This window comes from Chrysochloris asiatica, unplaced genomic scaffold (assembly GCF_000296735.1).
Source record: "Chrysochloris asiatica unplaced genomic scaffold, ChrAsi1.0 scaffold00213, whole genome shotgun sequence".
NCBI classification, from domain to species: domain Eukaryota; kingdom Metazoa; phylum Chordata; class Mammalia; order Afrosoricida; family Chrysochloridae; genus Chrysochloris; species Chrysochloris asiatica.
In genome coordinates, this window is record NW_006408731.1 from 4,421,632 (window position 1) to 4,436,592 (window position 14,961).

General features: G+C 41.7%; 1 protein-coding gene across 1 annotated transcript in view; it reads right to left on the minus strand.

Annotated features, from left to right (window-relative positions):
- Positions 1 to 14,961, minus strand: part of LRRC16A (leucine rich repeat containing 16A) — a 441,803-nt gene that overhangs the window by 246,552 nt on the left and 180,290 nt on the right. The window contains exon 2 of the mRNA XM_006872823.1: positions 4,253 to 4,303. The gene's annotated coding sequence lies outside the window, so the exon portion shown is untranslated. The remainder of the gene's footprint in view (positions 1 to 4,252; positions 4,304 to 14,961) is intronic.

The following is a 14,961-nucleotide window of genomic DNA, read 5'->3' on the forward strand; positions in this document are numbered from 1 at the left end:
CGTGGTGTTGGTTCTGACTCATAGTGACCCTGCATAGGGTTTCTGAGACTGTAAATCTTTACTGGAGCAGAAAGATTTATCTTACCTGGTGGTAGTTTCAAACTGATTTTGAGGTTAGAAGCCCGGCTTGTAATCACTACGCAACCAGGTTTGGCATTTATTATAATCTTGTCTTAAAACTATAGTCTTAAAGTAGTCTCTGCCCAGCTTTCGATTTTATTTTTAATATGATCATGTTTGGAGTCCTTGTGTGGCGCTGTGCACCGGACTGCAAAGCCGTTTGAACTGCAAGGTCAGCGGTTCACTCTCACCAGCTGCTCCTCGGAAACCCTATACAGGGTCGCTATGGGTTGGAATCGACTCAACAACGGCACTTACCTATAACAATGATTGTGTTCGTTAAAATCTTAGGATACTCCAAACCTTGTTTAAACAGCGGGGGGTGGGGGGGGAGGAGGGGGCGGTGGGCAGGAACAACAAAAGAATTCAGTCTTATTCTGTGCATTCCAGTAACAGATTTGTGTATGCACTAAGCTGTGTTTTAAGTTTTAGCTTGTGAGAGAGTTGTTTGCTGTTGTTATGTGCTACTGCAAATGACCTTACAGACACCAGAAGGAAACACAGCCTGGTCCTGCGCCATCCTCACAACTGTTGCTACGTTTGAACCAGTGCCAATTCATCTCATTGAGGGTCTTCCTCTTTTTTGCTGAGTCTCCACTTTACCAAGCATGATGTCCTTATCTAGGGACAAGTACCTTTTGATGGTATGTCTGATGTATGAGAGCTGAAGTTAAAAAGGTCAAAGATGTAAAAGGTCTTCCTTTTTTTGTCTATGAAGTGGCTGTTTATTTTTCATTTAGCTTGTTTGATGTGTGTGTGTGAACAATGTTGTTTAACAATAAGCTGGAATTTTATCTTGCTGAGCTGTGATAACACTAACAAATTCTGTTTTGTGTACCTGACTATATATACGATATATTTCAGAATTAAATGTTTTTTTTCCATTTATCACCCCCTCCCAAAGAGAAGAAACGTGTCTCAGAATCAGTGCCTGCTGCATGCTGCTGTTCTGAATGTAATTATGTCTCTTGAAAATTACTGTCATGGATGCTAGTTTTACTTCTCAGCCAGCGTTGACTCTAACACATGACATTTGCTTTCTCTATGGGGAAAACCTGTTGGAAGAAATGTCTGGCAATCTAGTTCCAAAAGATCACAGGCACTGATAAGATTGCCAGGAGTCAGAATCAACTTGGCAGTTTTCGATTTTTGGTGGGTTTATGGGGGAAACCTGTAGGCAGGTCACTGTAGAAGAAGATCTGCCTTTATTTGTGACGCTGACAAGACCAGAAATCAGAGCCAATGTGTAAACCACCCTAGCCAAATCAGATGTGTGCCATCAAGGGTGGAAGGAAGGTGTGCAGAGCAGAGCAAGGAAGGGCAGGACAGAACCAGAGAGGCAAGAGATGTCCCAAGAGGTGACCTACCTTCTTCTGAATGAAAACCTGTTTAATGAGGGTAAGCATATTGTTCAGGAACCTTCAATTCAATGGGTTGTTTGACTATGCTCACAAGTCCATAAAATTCCCTCATTCAATTAACGTTTCACCTATGGGATAATGCTTAATTTGCTTCTTTATACCATGCCTTCAGGCATTTTGATGAACAGATAGCTTAGCCTGGTTTCATTTGCATAAGAATTGACTTTTCTGTGTAACACATAGTAAGTATACAGATTTCACTTTGTATTATAAAAATAATGGAGTCCTGGTGTGGTGCTGTGGGTTAAGGCACTGGATTGTAAAGTTGGTTTGAACTGCAAGGTTGGTGGTTCAAGCTCACCAGCTGCTCCTCAGTAACCCTACACAGGGTCCCAAGCAAGAACCAACATGGTTAAGAACCAAAATAGTTAAGCACTAACAGTCCTACCTTTTGGAGAAATTTTTGTTTTAATTTAGCATTTGTACAAGCAAAAAGAAAAGGCAGCAAGTATCCTAAGTATAACTAGCAAACTATGGGGTGGAAGATTTCCAAAGTTTAGTGAAAATTAAGGAAGTCATCAGAGGGAAAAAACTCCTGGAAAGACCTTTACATTTGTACAATGTAACATGATACCAGTGTCGGGCACATAGCAGGTATTCACAAAAACTGACTGAAGACTGAATTTTAAGAAGCCAGAAGGACTAAGGAAAGGAATAAATAAAACTGAAGCCCAAACATTGTCTTACATTAAGGCTGAAATCAGCATCTTACAGACCTCATCCATCTTCCTGGGTCTGTGTGCAGGTGAGAGAGTTCAGCACAGCAGAAAGTAGAAAAGATGAGGACATGGTGATCTAATTGCTATCTCTCCCCATCATTACTTGTGACTCCTTTGACAAGTCCACTTTTCACGTTGGAGCTGTTTTCTAATAACTCATTTGCATGGTTACAATGACAATTAACTGAGATAGTATCTTTACAAGATACTTAGCAGATACCCACTACCACCCAGTTGATTGTAACTCACAACAATCCTATAAGACAAAGTAGAACTGCTCCTTAGGGTTTCTGAGATTATAAATGCAGACAGCCTTTCTAGGTACAGACAGTCTCATCTGTCTCCCAAGAAGTAGCTGGTGGGCTTGAACAGCTAAACTTACAGTAAGCAGCCTGATGATTAACCAAATCATAGTAATAACTTAGTAGTTGAACCGGGGATTTGCAGTCAGACTCCCTTGATTATCCTCTGCCACACATATCCTAAAGTCAAGTTACAGAACCTCTCCAGGACTCAGTTTTCTCAACTGTAAAATGGGGAGAGGTCCTACCTCATGGCTCTCATGGGATTCTTTTAAGGATTAAATTATTTACTAAAACGATACTCAGTAAATACTAGCTACCATCATCCTCTTTGGGGGTGGGGGGAATTCCAGTTTGCTGTTACCCATTAGTTCACAGTCTATAAAAATCATGATCGACCTTTTTCAATTATCATGTTGTTGTTAAGTGTCATCGAGTTGGTTCAGACTCATAGGACCCTGTGTAGGGTTTCCAAGAAGTGGCTAGTGAGTTTGAACCACTGACCTTATGGTTCAAGTCAACCTTGTGGTCCAGTGCTTTTTCCTCAGTGCCACACCAGAATTCCTTTAATTACCATAACTAAAATAAAATAGAGGAAATCATTATGGGTAACTCATGAGTTACCCTATTTTTAATTTGTACTATATAATAAAGGCTACTCTACTGTGGTTCCTCATGTGGTGCTGTAGGAACAACAATGGACTACGAGCCATAATGTCAGCAGTTCAAGCCTACCAGATGCTCCTTGAAAACCCTGCATAGGTTCGCTTGACAGCACTTAACAACAACAACTGGTAGGTTCAACCCACCAGTTGTTCCTTGGAAATCCTGTACAGGGTCACCACAAATGAGAACTGACTTGACAGGATCGGACATTGTTTCGTTCTGCTGTGCATGGGGTCACTATGAGTCGGTTCCGACTCGATGGCACCTGACAACAACAATACAGTGGTTAAGCACTCAGGGGCTAACCTAAAGGTCCACAAGTTTGAGTCCATCAGCTGCTTTGCAAAAGAAAGATATGACCATCTGTTTCCATAGAGACTTACAGCCTAAACAACCCTATGACGCAGTTCTTCTCTGTCCTATAAGGATCTGTATGTGTCAAAATCAACGGGATGGCAGTAGGCTTCAGTATTTGGTTTTGGTATGAAATATTTTACATAAATAATTTCAATAAGAAGTGGTACCATGTATTTTTGGTGGTGTTTTTTTTTTGTTGTTGTTGTTTTTAACAGGCAACACCAGAACAGTTGAAAGTGGTTATGTTACTGGTACTAGTTATGTAAGCTATTTCCCATGTTGAAGCTTTAAAAAAAAAAAAAAAAAAAAAAAATCTGTTATTACTGGACCCTCGAGAAAACTAGAACCAGACTTAACGTGGTAATCACGCCCCAGTTAGGTGAGAGAAATGACTGGTAGCCATAAGCCTTTACGATAGGGAGCAAAAAAATGTTTCAAAGGCTCTGCTCAGGATGTTTTTACATAAACAGAGAGCAAAGGACTAAAAACTGCCAATCAGTGCATCCTTTAGGTGCTTCCTGCAGAGAAGGGAGGATGATAGGGATGTGCTCAAAGAGCTCAATAGCCTAAATCATAAATCCATGTAATTGATGAGTAGTAGGCCCGTGTTATGGAGTATGTGTGAGCATGCATGTGTCTGGGAAGGAGGAATTTAATTAACACTTACCTTGGTGGGGATTCGCGCTGTGACAAGGAAGGCTCGGCATGATGTGAGCACCTGTAAGAAAAAAGAAAAACCATGAGCCCAAATACCAAAACATGAGGCAGGTGAGCTTTGGTGTTACCAACAGGGCTTCAATAGCCACCTGTTTTTGTTCCTGCCATGTTGGAAGGATGCTGGACAGCTTGGGGCCCAACAGCATTCATGTTCTCCAAGAGTCACTGTATCAAGGTTCCTACTGAACGAATCACCTGTGAAACCTCAAGATGAGCAGTCAGCTAGCTGCCCAAAGGACCAACAGAGTATTTCAGTTAAGTAAGCAACACAGTTCTGTGCTATTAAAGCATATACATCTTATACATAGATCTGAGTTCCACTGTATCTACAGCAGACTTATGAAAAACACAAATTTTCATTTACACCTTCCAAATTACAATCATCACCCACATTTGTCCTCTTGCCTTCCATTCTCTGCTTAGGAGATTTCCATAATGCACTGCCACCAAAGGTGGGGGGATTACTCTTCCAAGAGATCATCCCCAACTTTGCTTCTTAGTTGTGTCACTCTTTAGTTCTTGGGGAAGTGTGTGTGGAAGCTTCATGTTTCATACTCAGATGAGTACATACAAAAAGCATGTGGGATGCCATGCAGCTGTAGACACTTATGCTTGTCTGAGCCTATCAACTTCAAAGGGGTTGGAAATAGTTTGACTTCCTAGTTCAAATCTACAGCAAGAATCCCACGTTCATAACCTTCAACATCTGGAATTGTTCCCTCTGCAACCAAATGGTTGGGTAAGACCCAATGAAGAAATGAGAAGACTCCAACACTTCTCAAGTTCCCATGGGGAAACTGCCTTTTGCCATTTTCTAAAGAACTCTCTTGCCACTGAATCCATTAGCAAACGATATTTATGCAACTAATCTATCAACAAAGATTTTAACCAAACCTCACAAATCCTATGTTAAAGTTGTGAGGTCCTAAGTTGTTGAAGGACTTCCTGAGGTCACAGTGCTCTACCCAGACTCAACCCAGCGCTGGAACTAGTAACTGGCGCACAGAAGGTGAATCAGTGGGTAGACCTCTGGTCTTCTAGGTGCCTGTCTCTACAGTACCCCGTGTTAAGAAAGAACAACTTATGAAAGACTATAGTCTCCCAACACCAAATGAAACCATTGTATAAGAGAGTTTCAAAGGTTAATAGAAAGAGGAATTAGAAGAGTAAAATTTTTAACTTTTTGAAGGCCCCTTGTATCTTCTATAAAACACTTCTTTGAATCGTCATACGTAACGACTGTTGGGAATAACTCAAGGCAGGTCTAGCTGGGAGGCAGATAATGAAGGGAAATCACCCAGCACTGGCTGGTAGAGTCTGATAATGAGTGTGGTAGGGAAGGCAGAGGGAAAAGACATGTCTCATTTCAAGACTTTCCATCTAGGGACTTCCAGAAAAATGGAGGACTAGGCAGACACACCACACAGACCCATTATAACAAAGATGTTATTGCTGTTAAATGCCTTCGAGTTGGTTCTGACCCACAGCGACCCTGTGTAGGGTTTCCAAGGAGTGGCTGGTGAGCTTGAACCGCCAACCTTGCAGTTCAAACCGGCTTTGCTGTCCAGCGCCATTAACCCACAGCGCCACACCAGGACTCCAGGAGAGACCAAATGAAACAGAAACAGATGAAAATTCAGGAACGATGAAGGTCAGAAGAAAAGTTAGAGAGAAGTGAATTGGGAGCTTGCTGGGAGGAGAAGCTGAGCAGGGTTGGCAGGTGAGGAAGACTGACAGGTGAAAAACTGAACATCTTGTGAGCAGCTTTGACAATGGAAAGTGGCCTTGCAGAGCAGATTCACAGACAACAGGAAAGGTGTGGTTCCTTCTTTTTCCCCATGGTCTCCTGCTGACCAGAGGTGTGGCCAGCTCCCACTTTCATCCATCCCCAGGTCAGACCCTGTTCTCCAGGAGTTCTGAGCCACATGGTTGTGACCCACCCCAGTGTGAAGCACGGTTGGCTGCACTGCCTTGGTGCCTGGATTTAGGTGGGCTCGGTTCCAGACTTAAAAAACCCACAGAGCCACCAGACCAGCATTTATCCACTCACCCTTGTCCCCAGCTGCCCTATGGTCCTAAGACACACTGAAACCAGCTCCATCAAAAGGGCATCCACAAACTACCTCCAGATTGAGTGCTCGGAACATGTTGTTGTTAAGTGCCATCGAGTCAGTTCCAACTCATAGTGGAGCAGGTGATGAGCTTGAACTGCAGAACTTGTGGTTCAAACCGACTTTGCAGTCCAGTGCATTAATCCACAGCACCACGCCAGGACTCTGCTCTGAACATAGGTAAGGCCAATAGGAACTCCATCAAGGGCCAGGGACTCTGCTGTCATATCCATCCCATACCCACCTTCTGAGCTCCTTGAAGGAGTCCCCCCCCAGAATTCTCTCCTCTCCGGGTCCAACAGCTACACTGTTTTGTTTTGTTTGAGGGTTTGGTTTGTTTCAGTTTATTTTCTCCTCCACCTACTTTGCTTTGCATTCCCTTGAATTTTATCCTTTCTATCCCCAATTTTGTTTTCCTTTTTTCTGTTTCTCATTCCCCCTCATTTTTTTATTTCCTTTTGATCTTTCTTCACTATTCTTTCTTCATCTTGCCCTTTCTAAGTATTTTTTATTCTTCCTTGTATCTTCTATACCTCCATTTTCCTGTCCCTCTTTTGTCTTAATACTAATAACTGTATGCTAGAATAACTATCAGAAAAAAGAATGAAAACATCCTCTTCATGGTATCCCATATAACTCTTAGAATTCCTTGGGAATTTTTCATTCAATTTCCATGGAAATTGTTGAAGAGTGGTTGGAAGAAAACTTTCCTAACATCACGATAGACGACAAGATAAATATATAAGAAGCTGAATGAACCCCAAACAGGACAATCTCAAAAGGAAATCACCAAGACAAATCATAATCAAATTCTCCCCAAACCAAAGACAAGGAATGAATTCTGACAGCATCTCAGGAAAAACAAAAAAAGTTACATGCAAAGGAGAACCAATAAGACTAAACTCTGATTTCTCAGCAGACACCATGCACGCAAGAGGGCAGTAAGATGACATATACAAATTCTCAAGAAAAAAACTGTCAACCAACAATCATACCCAGCAAAGCTGTCCCTTCAATACAATTGTGAAATTAGGACATTTCCTGATAAACAGAAATCAGAGGAAATAGACCACAACTTTACAAAAGTTTCTAAAGGGTATTCTTTAGACTAACAACCAACAGCAGCAGACCTGAGATTACCATTTATGACAAAAATACCCGGAACTCAATCCAGATATATAACTATTTAAGGGAAAACAAACGTAAAGACCGAAAATAGGGAAACCAGAGGTATCAGTGTATAATGAAGTCAACTACAAAGCAAAAAGAGGGAACAGTGCAGATACAAAACTTCCAAATGACAACAAAGTCAAGTAGATTTCAAAATTAAAGACTTTTAAATAGGGATTTTTTCAATAAACTTATTTATTTCTAATTAATAACCTGCAATTTACCCTGAAAATTCATACATCTGGACATCAAAATTAAAGGAGGAAAATCAGGTTAAGTAAACACTAACACAACAGAAATGAAAATGAAAATCCACCAACAAAACGAGCCCAGCACAGAAAGTTCTATGAAACAGAGAAACCAGCCGTACCACAAAAACAAAACAAAACAAACAAAAACAGCAAAATGACAACAATCAACCTACCGAAAATTATACTAAATGTCTATGGATTAAATGCACCTGTCAAGAGACAAATGAATAGGTAAGAAAACAGGATGCTTCAATAAGCGGTCTACAAGAGACATCAGAAAGACAGAGACAGCCTAAATATCCATTAACAGAAAAACGGTCAAACTTTGGCAAGTACACACAATGGAATACCATGCAATGTTGAAGAGTGAAGATGTGTTAAAGTGACTAAGAATTTCAAGATGGTGAAAACAGAAGACTCAATGATATGCAGGACCGCGGAGTAGGTGTCCACCTTCCTATGAAGGCAGCCCTCAGTAATAGCTACCATTTATCAAGCATTCCTGATGTGCTACGCATGAGCTAACATATTCCCATAGACTTTAATCCTCATCATAACTAGATGCATTATCATAATTACTCCCATTTTACAGATGAGTAAAGTGAGATGGCATGATGAAACTCACTCAAGGTCATACGATTAGTAAGGGCAGAAAAAGCATTCACAACCAACTTTGTTAACTCCTAAGTGTGTATTTTTAACCTTGAGGCTGCATTACATGCTACCATCCAATCCTCGCGGAGCACAGTGGTTCTGTAGGATAAGCACTGGACTACGAACCACAAGGTCAGCAGTTTGAGGCCACCGGTTGCTCCACAAGAGAAAGATGAGGATTCCTGCACCGCCAAAGATTTATAACCTCGGAAATCCTATACAGAGTTGCTATGAGTCAGAACCAACTCAATGGCACTTAACAACCATCATCACCCAATCCTTAAGGAGCCCAGGTGGCATTGTAGGATAAGCAGTGGACTTTTAACCACAAATTCAGTGGTTCAAATCCATCAGTCACTCTTGTGGATGAAAGAGGAGGCTCTCTGTTTACATAAAAATTTACCATCTTGGAAACCCTACATAGGGTCATTATGAGTCAGAATCAACTTGATAACAATGGGCTTACGTTTGACCCAATACTTGCTTGCTACACACCCTTACTTACTCAAAGAGCTCTTACAGTACTTACAGATGAAGATTAAAGACTACATATAGCCTTCAGTATAGACAACACTTCAACATAAAGAAAACAAAAATTCTTGCAATTGGACCATTAAGCAACATGAGGATAAACAAAGACAAAATTGCAGTTGTCAAGGATTTTATTAGCAGTGGACCCACTATCAATGCCCATGGAAGCTTGTTGCTGTTGTTAGTCTTGTTAAATACTGTTAAGTTGGTTCCAACTCACGGCAACACTTTATATATAGGGTTTCCAAGGAGCAGCTGATGAGTTTGAATCATCTACTTTACAGTTAGCAGTCCAGTGATTATCATACTATGCCACACCAGGATTATCAAAATAGGTAACATATTTCATTGGGAAAATCTGCTGCAAAAGTTTTTTTTTTAAGTGTTAGAGAGCAAAGATGTCACTCTAAGGAAAAGGTGCACCTGACCCAAGCCATGGTATTTTCAATCACCTTATATGAACACTAAAGCTGAGTAATGGATAAGGAAGACTGCAGAAGGATTGATGCATATGAATGATGGTGTTGACAAAGAATAATGAATATACCATGAACTGCTAAAAGAATGAACAAATCTATCTTGGAAAGCACAACCAAAATGCTGCTTAGTAGCGAGGACAGTGAGACTTCATCTCTCATTCTTTGGACATGCTGTCAGGAGGGATCAGTCCCTGGAGAAAGACATCATGCTTGCTAAAGTGGAAGGTCAACAAAAAAGAAGACTCCCCTGCCCCAGCAACAAGATGGATTAACACCGTGGCAGCAACACTGGGCTCAAACATAGCAACAATTGTGAGGATGGCACAGGACCGGCAGTGCTTAGCTGTACCCAGGGTCACTGTGGATCGGAACCTAACAACAATCCAATCCCTCCTCTTGTATTCCACTTCCTGGCAGATGGGTTAGGGTTGAGGTACAAAAGGTAGGCAGGAAAACACCCAAAAAGCTTCCAACTCAAGAGTACTCAAAGTAAAATCTCAGAGAGCTAAGCTTCTCAGTCAGGGGCACCAGTCCAGGCCTCAACTAAGACAACAGTACTGGGGGAATGTAGAGTTTAGAGGCCTTTCGGGAAAGACTCAGTCATTCTGCTGCATGAAACACACAGGGTTCAACAGTGAGCATGTAGACAGCAGCAGCAGCATGTGGGCAACAAAAAATGGATTTAGAAAATGAGAGAAAGGAGCCACTGACTCAGGCTTGGTCAGCATTACCATGTGGCTTAGGTGCAGTGAACAGATTAGCACAAACTAAATTACGAGATCAGGACTTGGTTAGGAGGAGGAAAAACGTACTGTCCCTAAACTAAGTCATGCTTCACAGGGCAGCATAAGTCTTCTGGTTCAGTTCAGTCCTGGGATGTGACCCCGCTTCCAAACACTGTTTCTCCTCCCCCAGGGGAACAGGAAAAGGAAAGGAAAAACTAGCACTCAGTCATGATCACAGCATGGTAACAGGGATCAGACCCCAGTCCTCACCTTTACTTCCTTTTTCTTAGTCTACAACTCAGCACACATTTTCTCTCTTGTCGGAGCATCCTATATGATCAGTCCCCAGTCTGCCCAAGAATCTGAAACCTACAAAACCTCTGCATAAAGAAAAATAATAGCCCCAAGTATAAAACCCACGTGACAGAAAGGATCCAGTACTATCTGGTCAGAGACATGAAATCTGTTTATAGTCTGCAAACGAACCTGGTTACTAATTGGGCTGCGAACCTTAAGGTCAGCGGTTCAAAACTACCAGCCGCTCTGCGGGAGAAAGATGAGGCTTTCTACTCCCGTAAAGATTTACACCCTCGGAAACCCTGTACAGGGTCGCTATAGGTCAGAACCGACTCAATGGCACTTAACAACAACAACAACAACAACACCCAGCTGGCAGCAATGCTAGAACCAGAGGCTCACTCTCCTCACTTCCAGTTTACTGTCTTCACTCCATTCCCAAATTAGCAATAAAATGCAAAGCTAGAGGCCCCAGACAGATACTTGTCACCTCTTTCATATCCAGAAAATTATATTCAGGCTCTATGAACACACCTCTAATGGAAAATCCGCCTCACAATATCCAGGATCATTTTACAAGCATCGTGCTAATAACAGCAGTGGTTGTGTTTGAGGCACACTGGCCAGCATATGGAAGGCAAGAATTCTACCACTGAGCCATTTCAGCCGCCAAGACTGGGTTTGACAGTATTTTCATCCCTGTTTTAAGACAAAGAAACTGAGGCCCAGAAATCCTCACAACACTAATGCTAAAAAGGAAGAATCTTCTTGTTCTACAGATGAAAACACTAAGGGAAAAAGCACAGAAAGATAGTCTGGTTCAAAAATCTGGGCTATTACTTAGGCTGGCTTTTAAATCTCATTTTTTGAAGAACTAGTCTTTTTTCAGTACTTTATACATGTGGTAACATGGATGAGGCATAACAGAGAACATGACATTCAACTCAAAAACAAAAACAGGTAAAATGATCTTGCACAGGATAAAGGATCTCTGGGTATCAAATAAACAAGTTGATAAGACCTCACTGGTCAGGTGGTCAGTCTCCGTCTTTCCACCTATGCGTGCCTTTCTGACTCAGTTTTCTGTATATCTGCATGACTGTGTTTATCTCTGTGTGTCCTCATCCAACCTTCTCTGTGGCCCCCTCCCCCTACTGCTGATGCACCATCCCCTCACCAGAATCTGACTCAATCTCTCTTTCCCAACCGTCTGCAGGCCTCTCCTCTATGCTAATCACTTGACAGCTCTATATTATTAATACTTATTGCTAAAACAATAGACAACCAATCACCAGATGAAATTCTGCATTCTGGGAGAGTATTTTATTTGTAACATAGTCACAGAGAACTTGAACATGAACGAAAGACGATGAGACACTTTTGACATTATTATACAATGAGCACATCCGTAATTAAGTGATTACTAGGTCCCTTGTGTGAATCGAATTAATAAGCCTTAGGAATTAATCTTGAAGCATGCACCCAAACAACTGAGACATGACAGCAGTTGCCAGTGCAAGGAATAGGTTTCGCCTTTCCTTCCTGTTTTAAGTGCTGCACTTTGAGGGATAATGTCTCTCCACAACCAAGGAAATATCAAATGTCTTCTCTTGGCCTGCCTCATCCTGAACAGATATCACTGCCAATGAAACGGTGCCACACAGCTAGGTGTTTCTAAAGGTTGCTGACAGGGTATGAGCTAGGGTCAGCACAAGCAAGGACCACAAAAACACCCACAGTGCTTACATGGGATTCATCTTTTCAGTCAATATCTTACTTGTGGTCACATACAGGCAGTTCCCAGATGATGAATGAGTTCCATTCCTATGCATGCCTTTAAATCGAATTTGACCCTAAATCAGAACAGTTAGACATGGTTCCTTTGTAACCTCAGTTAACCAAATCTTTGAGTATATAGTATAACTTTCTGTGCATAAAAACATGAAATGTTCGGAAAACATGGAAACGTCTTCAACGTACAGAAATAATCTTTTGATGTTGTGTCACAAAGTAGCACCCATGTTATTAAGAACCATTGTTACACCTCACATTTTTAATATAAAAGGCTTTATGGGGTTGGTTTTTAACCAAGCGTTAAAAGGGTTGTTCCTAAACAAGTAATTGAGCACTGTGTGCCAATCTCCTTTCTTTAAAAATACTTTAAAGGCAGTGTAAGTAAGTACACAGTGTCCTTTGGAAGTCAGATGTTGCAGAAAATAATTTATTTGAAAAGAAGCACATCCAGGAGGGGGTTCAGGCTCCAAAGAAACACAGAGAAGCCATGAAAGCTTTGTGTTGGCCGGTCCCTAGTTCTGCTGGACAGGCACGGTACTCAGAGGCATGGGGACTGTTCTAGAATGTTTGTGAGGCATACAGCGAAACCCTCCATAGATGGCCCAGAGTTTCCTACCCAAACCCAAACCCAAACCCACTGCCATCGAGTCAATTCCAACCATAACTAGGATTTCTGAGACTACAAATCTTTACAGGAGCAGACGCCTCAATGCCTACCCACAAGGCCACCAGGGCTTTCCCAAGGCTTGAACAAAAGACCCTGTTTACATGCACTATATTGTAGTTACTACGGGTAACAAGCATAGTAGAATGAAATACTGCCCAGTCGTCTCCGATCATCCCCATGAATGGGAATCAGAACGCTGGAATAAGTAGATAGCCAGGCATTTCTTCACACTCCTTATTCTGGAGACTCCACTGAATCCTGTACAACACAGCAAGCAGTGCCTGTTCAACACAAGCCTCCATGAACAGAGCGTGGGGGTTGTACCTGAAGCACTCCGGCTGAGTCTTAAACCTGAGCCTCACACAGGGAAGGCGAGACGTTTCACCGCTGAATCACCAGGCTTGTGTGTGTACATTGTAGTGTTGTAGTACCTAGATGCAAGAACGGTCTACAAAAATGGGCCACTTCCAAAAAGAATTGTGCTTTTTGCTCTATCAACTCAAATTGAGCCAATTAAACAGGGCTGCGTTCATGCTGGGAATGCCAATGAATTTCATCACCCAGGTTTCCTGAGGATTTGTGGCCTCTGAGGTTTTACACTGTACACGGAGGATAAAAACCATACAGGGAAACTCTTCATTGAATCATCAGGAAAGGGTTGCCCAATAGTAATCTCCTCCTTGGTAGTAGGGATGTATCAAGTATCTCGCCATTTGCTGGGAACTTTCCCAGTTTTAGTGCTGAAAATCTTGCATCCTGGAAACCCCTCAGTTCCTGGCTAATCTAGGATGACGTGCTTGGGTTTTGGCATCAGGGAGACTTAAGACAGTTGGAAAGCATCAGACCAGCATTTCAACCTCTCTGACAGTTAACTGCTTTCTGCCTCAGTTTGTTCATCTATAGAACAAGACTTTAGGAACATTGTTGTGAAGATTCAGAAAAAAATGTTAGTTACCACTGAGTTAATTTCAATTCATAGAGACCCCTTCTGACAGAGTAACATGTTCCACTCCATTCCCAAATAAGAGTTTTCCTAGGCTGTAATCTTTCTGTTTTTTTCTAGGATATAATCTTTCTGCGGAGTCCTGGTGTGGCACTGTGGGGCTAGTGCGTCAGACTGCAAAGTCACTTGAACTGCAAGGTCAGTGGTTCAAGTTCACCAGCTGCTCCTTGGAAACCCTATACAGGGTTGATATGGGTCGGAATCGACTAGACCACACTTAACAACAACAATCTTTCTGTAAGCAGACCACCAGGTTTTTCTCCCAGAGCTTCTAAATGGGTTTCACCAACCCAACCTTACAGCAGCTGAGCTCAAGAAAGAACGAAATGTACATAAAGTCCATAGAAACTGGTGTGGTGCTGGAGGACAAACCCTGGTCCACAAGGTCAGTTTGAACTGAAATGTCAGTGGCTCAAGCTAACCAGCTGCTCCTTGGAAGTCCTATTGTGACTTGATGGCTCTCAACAACAACAAAGTACATAAAGCCGTAACCCAGCACCTAGTATGAGGTAGGGTGATTGGTGGTCGAGTTGATTCCAACTCATAGTGACCCTGTATAGGGTTTCCGAGAGCAGCTGGTGGGTTTGAACTGTAGGTTTTTCTCTTCTCGGTCCAGCACTGATCCTCCAACATCACACCAGGGTTCAGAATGTACTTGGTCTTTGTTAAAATACTATTTATTATACAGATTCTAAATTAAATAATATCATCTTCAATTTAGATTCCCAGAGGAAGTTTACATAGCTAACAGACTGGATTGTTAAATAATAGCTTCGGTTGGCAGAGCAAAACAAACAACATGAGCCACAAAGATTCTGAGAAATCTCAGCTTGCAGTGTTCTGATAGATTTATTTTTTGACCTTACAAAAGAAATTTTCTTGAAAAGTTGTTTTTTGTTTTTGTTTTTTTAATGTGGAGAAATTAGAAGGAGGATATGTGTTTATTTAGTCAAGGAACCTTAACCACAAAAAGGCAA